General features: G+C 40.5%; 1 long non-coding RNA gene across 1 annotated transcript; it reads left to right on the forward strand.

The window, feature by feature from the left end:
* The first annotated feature begins 899 nt into the window (after positions 1-899).
* Positions 900-5,610, forward strand: LOC119617306. The gene is made up of 2 exons (XR_005233543.1): positions 900-1,646; positions 2,943-5,610. It is a non-coding gene; the product is annotated as an uncharacterized LOC119617306 (long non-coding RNA).
* The last annotated feature ends 1,935 nt before the right edge of the window (positions 5,611-7,545 follow it).

Consider the following 7,545-nt stretch of genomic DNA (forward strand, 5'->3'; position numbering starts at 1 on the left):
CAAACAAAAAACTTCTTATCTCTACAGCTGAATACTGTCCAAGTTGCTGAACTAGAAAAAAACACTGGGATGGCCAGCCCCTTCACAATCTATGTTAGAGAGACAAGAATTTGTGTGCCATTTTTAGAAGATGTACTTGTAGAACAGTGGTGGTTCTTAGTTACTGACAGAATGGCAGCAAACTCTAAAAATCAGAGAAAAAAAAACTAAACTCATTGAAGAAGTGTTCAATGTTTTGCCATTGGTTGTTATGATTATCAAGGCAAGTGCTTTAAAGAACATGACATTATTTTTCATCAGTGAGTTTTATGTCATTCTGGCTTAAAATCACTGAAACTATAACCTTTTGTTAGGTTTTGGGAAGATAAAGACCCAGGGATGCAGGCTGACATGAAGGAACAAGAGAAACTTGAAAATGTATTATTCAAAAATAAAAAGGCTGACTTGTCAGCAAGAATACAAAGTAACATAAAGAGCATGGAGGAGAACCAGACAGTGCATGAAACCAAAATGAATGTCTGAAGATTAGTGAAGAGTGAGAGAAGAGGCAAGGCTGAGGAAAATGGACCAGGTTTAACCTGTTAACTAGCCATGCCCTGTTTTGTCCCGCCCACGGTACAGATCTCATTCTTATGACTTTTCAGCCCTCTGGTATCTCAGAAAAGCCACTGTCCGCAATTACAACGATTTTATATGACAGCTTAAACCCTCCCGTTTTGATTGACACCACATTCGAGCAATCACGTTATGAAATGAGTTTTCCTGAGCCAATAATAGCCAGATAGTGTCATGTAGCTAATTTACACATCCCCCGAATCTTTCACGAATATTTATGACTGGTCAATGCTGACAAAAAATCTAAAGCCATGGATGTGTAGCCAACAGAATTTCTGAAACAGGGATATATGGCACCTTGGGGTTTGTTTTTACAGAATTCTTTGATTTTCCTGCGTATTCCCCCCTGCGTGACGCAGGCTGCACCTGATCAGCGGGTGCGCAGCACAAGGTGTGCAGCTGCATTGAGGCTGCCTCCGTTGGGGCCGTTGTTTTGTCCCAGTTTTGCTGCTTTATGTCGTTACCCTTTGGATTACGAACTACCCAATTAATTATTTTATTTTATTTAGGTAAGGGCTCAACCTGCCTATGGTGAGTCTTTTGTAATTTAACTGCATGTTTATTTGCTGATGCTGTTTTTTCCTTTGCATGTCAATTTATGTATAATTTGCCTGCATGTTTGGTGTTCTGTTATTTTATTACTGATTGCGTTGTTTGTTTGTTTTTTTCGTTTGGTTGCAGTACGTTGTTTGTTGTGCGCTAACATATTTTTTCTTTGTTATTTTTTAATTGGGTTTGAACGTTGTGAAGTTATATAAAATGTTATATAAAAGTTATATAAAATGTAAGACCATGAAGTTTCTTTTTACCAGAGTCCAGAGCCCAGAAACAATGTAAGGGATAATAGCAGGTCATAGAGAACACATGATGAGATGATGTCATGAAATCCAGGAAGTGGCTCTCCACGAGGAGAATGGAAAAACACTGACATGGAAAAGTACCAGATGGGACTGATGTTTTGCTTTTCAAGTAACAAAAGTACATTGAACAGGAAGTTAGATTGAGACATAGGCTGAGTGCTCTGAACTTCGGTAAGGGTCTTTTTCTCACGTCTCCCTTTCAGCGCTGAAAGTGAATAAATGTGTTTTGATTTTAAGAGGAACTCTTGGCTGTTTTTTGACTCTCTTCTTCCGTGCATCTTCCTGATCCCGTTTGAGGACGGAGAGCAGATGTTTCAGTATCTTGGGAGTATTAATCTGTCCTTAACAAATGGTGGAGGATGCGGGCAGGTGCATTGGAGGAGTGAGTATAATATTTGTTTAACTTTAATTGGACACGGGGCGGACGGATACAGTGGAATTCCACGAACCGACTGTAAACAAGAGGATTTTTCCTCACTGTGGGATTGTACTGTGTCGGTCCGCCTCTTAAACTTATAACAGCCTGTTATTGTTGTTGATATTGTGCATTGTGTAAAAAAGGTAAAATAAAAGGTAAAAAGGTAAAATAAAGAGCCAGGTCAGGGACTCCGGTGTGAGTTGGGATTAGGGTCTGGGACCCTGCGGGAGCGGGGTGGCTCCCCCCACTTTATTCTGGACGCAGGTAAAGATAGGCTACGTGCCAGGTAGGTTTGAACTGAGTTTTCCCTGTGGAGATAATCGCTCACGAATTAAGAACAAGACCTGACCACACTTATTAATGGATTTAAGGGAAAAAAGCGCTAAGGTAAAAAGGCGATGGGCCTGTTGATCAACACTGTGTTTTTGTGAGAGGATCCTCTTTTATATGTATTTGTATTGATGTGTGAGAAAAGTGAGTGTGAGCGAATGAAGCTGACGCCATTTTCTCTGTTCACCGCTGAGTGAACACGTTTTTATCTCACCGCCGGGTGAGTGAGTGCAGCGTTTGACTCTTGACCTTGAGACAGAGGAGGCCAAGCGAAACTGTCTATGGTCATAGACATGGACAGAGATATTGATCATGAAGCCTGGGGGAAGGGTCCCTGGGTGTCTCTCCGAGCCCAGATTGATGAATTATTGACTTATCTGACTGAACATGAAGAGTGAGGTAAGCAGAAATCTGGCAAAGTCAGGGACAGCCTGGCGCAGACGGTCAAGGACCGTCCGTTGGGCACGTGCAAACCGCTAGGGGGATTTTTGGTAAAGCAAATCAGATTCCTGAGGCAAAAGGTAACTAAAAGCATGGTTAGAGAACATGAAGCTTGCCAGCTGTTAGAGAGGACAGCAAAACTGTTCTGAGATGCTTAATAAATAAAAGGTATCTGTTGGTGTGTGTGGACACATCCACAGGCTGGCCAGAAGCTTGCCAGCTGCTAGAAAGGGCAGCGAAACTGTTCTGAAATGTTTAATAAATCATTACATTCTCAGGCACGGATTCCCTGAGAAGATCCGGACAGACAACGGAACCCATTTTGAAAACCAGGACCTACAGGGAGTGGGGCCACTCTAGGCCTTGAACATAGGTTCGGTACAGTCTATCATCCTCAGTCACAGAGGAAGGTAGAAAGAATGAATCAGAACCTGAAAAACAAATTGGCTAAAATCTGTGCACAGAGTAAATTGTCCTGGGTTGATCCATTGCCTTTGGCCTTAATGTCAATCAGATGTTCTGTAAATTCTACTACAGGACACACTCCGTTCGAACTGACCACTATACAGTGTTTCGCTGGACCACAACGCTGACCTCCAGATCTCACAGGTGATCTGCAGCAACTGACAAAAAGACTATTTTCATCAGTTGCAGAGTGTCGGGAGGGAGCTCGCCAGGATCCAGGGAGAGACTCAAGTTGAGGGGTCCATCCTCATCAAAAGAAAATGGTCGGAACCCAGATTTACAGGACCATATTGAGAGGACATCTCACGCCGTTTGCCTCTGAGGTAAAGGCGAGAACTGGTACCACTGGTCCCAGTGCGCACCAGCAGGACCAGAACATGAGCTGGTGACACACACACACAGAGTGAAGCAGTACAACATGGGGTACAACATCCTAAGAGGGGTGAAGGAAAATGGGATCACATTGCTAAGGAGAAATATGTTTATTTAATTACGAAAGTGGTTGATGAAAAGTGACAAATGTTGATTATTAGTGTGTGGGGTTACTCAAAGATGAAAATAGTTTAAAGTGCTCAAAATTCTGGTAAGTCCATGCTTCATGGAATTACCAATTACTTCTGTATGTTGCTTGGCATCTGACTCGTCCTGCAAATTTCAAATTATTTCAGCCATTCAGGAACCAAAACGTTCAGCTCGTTTAGGAGATGGGTGCCACTTTTGTTATGGATAACTTTTAAAAGATTAGTCAGGTTTTATTTTTCTAGCAATTTCTCTCACCAAAACACATTGAAATTCCAGAAAGACTGTCAATTTTTACTGCTTTTTAAAAGCTAACTACTTCAGCATACTGCCACCTAGAAACACCATTATTCATACTGCATTTTCACAGGAAATTCAAATTTCCTAGTTTAAAACAAAATTGAGAGACACGTGGAAACTAACATCACTTGAAGAGAATCATAAAATACTTTTGATAAAAGACTTTTTTAAGAACAAACAAGTACTTTGAGTTATCCTAGACTTGAAACAGTCAAACAGTGATGTTGTCTGAGGCATGACCTCTCTGATAATTGATAAACCTCTGCATCCAAGTTTAAGAACCATTTGGGTTCTGAAAACAACTCCTAAATCAGGCCTCTGAGCTCACGTCGCCAACTTTAAAAAAAAAAGGGAAGAAGGGTTCAGTGCCAAAATATTTGCTGCAGGCGGTGTGGGAGAATTGTCTGCGGAAGAAAGGGTATTAAACGCAGGTGGGGTGATAAGCAAGAAATAATTAGATTCTTTCAGCTACAGCAAACATGTAACCATAAATGTGGTACGATATCATAGCTAGAGTTACACTTCTGACCTCCAAAGTTTGGTAATTTCTACAATATTTCATAACTAAGCACTTATAATTTCCCACAAAAACTGCTACTGAGAATGAGGGGGCTTTAGGTGTGTCTCGTATTCTCGAGGTGGGGGCTGAGGTATACGGGCAGTTAGGGGGCAGACCTTTGCATACGCAGCAAACGTTCCCCAAATAAAGGTGGACATCAGCTACGAACAACAAAAACAACTAAACCATATGCAGCAACGCCACCGAGAGGTCAAATCCCAAAGACGGATGAGACCTGATACGAGAGCAGAACCAGCAGTGACAAACCGCGCAGAGCTGATCATCTACACAGGGACTGGCAGACCTGTTGTTACATCTGGACAGCCTGAACTGAACACTGTCATTTCCCATGGACACTGGGACAACATGCTCCTTGGACAGAAGACGGCTGGCCCAATAAAGCTGTGAACGTTGTGGGTCTCTCTGGGGTGACACTGAAGCTGCCTCCAGAAAAAGAACTACCTGACATGACATTCTATTCATTCCGGTTGTGTTCCAGTGAACTTTTGTGGCTGTGACCTTCTCATGAAACTAGGAGCCTCCATTTTGTCCACACTCCCTGATAAACACAGCTGCATGGCTCCACAGACAGTCAAAACAAACGAGGTCCTGCCTCTGTTCTGCTTGGAGGCCTTGAAACTCACACCTAAAGTGATATGAAAACAAAACCACTGATCAGATGATGTCTGAACATTTTAAAGCACCTGACTTCTCAATGCTGTTTTTCGGGATGTTTCTGAAACAGATGGCATTACAAAATGTGGTTCTGTTTCAGAAAAAAAGGGGGAGGGAGTAGCAGGGGCATTTTACTTTAATTTCTTTAAATTTTACTTGAATTTCTTTAAACTTGTTAGACAAAAACAAAAGCAGAGGTTGATCAAAATTAGCTTTTTATGGCCGACGCAATATGCAACACCATTTTTATGCTATGTGCAAATAATATCTAGAAGATCTTTCTAGCCTAAAAGAATTTAATTGTAGGTTACAGTAAGATGATTGTAGCTGCTGCTGATAGATTCCCTGACATTTCTAACCCAGATCTGCCAAACATTTAAAACATTTTAAAACTGAAAAGATGAATAGTACAGTGAAATCATTTAAATGCTAACCCCTATGTAAGTGTAAAGATGCTTCTAAGCCAATTTCTTGTGTTTTGTTTTATCACAAATGAAATAAAGCAAAACAAGGATGCACGCTTTGATTCTGTGGAAAAACGTCAGCATAAATGTACTCAATAAGCAGCAGGCGTGGCAAAATAACTCAGAAATCTACCCAAATCATACTGAATTACCTGTTACACATCTTAATATCTCACAGCATGGTGGCATTTGTAAATTCATAAGTATTCACAATGACATCACCCAGACAGATAAGATTGATAAAATAATAGCCGCGATAGAAGGCTAATTTTAACCCCAGGGTTTAGAAAAAAAGAGCACTAAATGAAGCTCATGGATTGAACAAAACACCTGCAACTGATGGCACCCATCTTCAGACGATATGACAAAGAATTTTGTTAAAGTATGTGTCATTTGCACTCAATTTATTCTAAAAGCAACTATTAGGCCAGAAAAGGAGGTGTTTCCCTTAACAATGCTTGAATAAACTTAAATAATTTCTTGATAATCAGAAGTAAACTTATTTAAATAGAATGGTTTTCAATGTTTCTGTTCTTCTTTTAGGACTAAACAAAGTGTGAACTTGTTATGAACTTGTTTTTAAATTTCCATGCAGGAGCTACAGCTTTAAAATCTATTGACTTTTATTGCAGGATCTATGTGTGAGAATTTAAGTGTTAGACTAATTCAACGGTTGTGCCTAATATAAATGACCAAAACTAAAACACTGGGATTGTTTCTGCCTTTTCATTTTCCTTCATTATAACTTTCTTCAGCACCACTAAAACTTATTGCCAGTTATGTGTCTACATATTTTATTTATTTATTTACAGCTCCTCTCTGAGTTTGATGAACAACAAACTATAGCTCTAGATTTACATCTTAAAACTTGCTTATTTGAAAGTACCAGCTTTATTATTTTGTTTCACTACAAACCACAAAAACCTACTTTGATTTCAAACCAATAATGAAAAGAAAAATAGATTAAAGTAATTCCTTAAGAAGAAATTTGGATTGGTTGGACGCATTACCTATATTTTGATGTCTATTGAGAAGCTCAGTTAATTCAGGAACAGGTGGCACTCTATATGAGCTGCTGACTGGCCGATCCCTGGANCCATCAGCAGGTCGGCCGTGAACAGCGAGAGAGGTGAGTATAAAGCACATTTTGGTTAACCTGCCAGCTCTATTTACAGGTTTTGCTGATCTGGTGCAAGAGAACCAGGGTGGGATGACCAGAGACCAGAACAGTCCCCATGCGTCCCCTGGTGCGTGGATGAAAGTCATAAAAAGAAAGTAGAGGTGTCCAGGTGGACCGGTTAATTCCAGGTGGCCGAGAGAACATTGCACACTCTGAGGCTGCAAGGGATGGGCTTCACCAGGTATCACCGGAGCACACCTGCAGAGGAGCCAAATCACTCATTGGGGAAAAATCCAAACTGATCCCTCTCAATCAAAGACAGCATCAGCCTCTGAGTCCAGAGGCATACTGCTAGGTCTGCTAGGTCGGTCTAAAAGAGGCAGAATAATCCTCTAAGGACCTAGCAACATTCCATCCAGGCTAGTCTGCCTGAGCTCGAAGACAACAAGAAGAAGATCTCAACTAATATTCGTCATTTGTTGTTTGCAGATTTTAAGTGTTCAAAATACATGGTTTAATTAAGTGTTTTTCTCCAGCTCATAAAGAGCTCAAGTGTTTTTTCTTTGCAGGTTTATCTAAGAAATTGTCAAAAGTATTCCAGATTGGAAAAACAAAACAAGAAAAAATCACAACTAATCTGTGTTCTTACTGGTATGCTAATGCCTAGATTTTAAATCATTTCAATAGTTGTGATTGGGTACGTTGCTGTCAGGTGATCACAGGAGCTAATACCATAATAGCTTGTAGTTTCAATTAATAAGTGCAGGATACATTGTAGC

This window comes from Kryptolebias marmoratus, linkage group LG9 (genome assembly GCF_001649575.2).
Source record: "Kryptolebias marmoratus isolate JLee-2015 linkage group LG9, ASM164957v2, whole genome shotgun sequence".
In the NCBI taxonomy this organism is placed as follows: domain Eukaryota; kingdom Metazoa; phylum Chordata; class Actinopteri; order Cyprinodontiformes; family Rivulidae; genus Kryptolebias; species Kryptolebias marmoratus.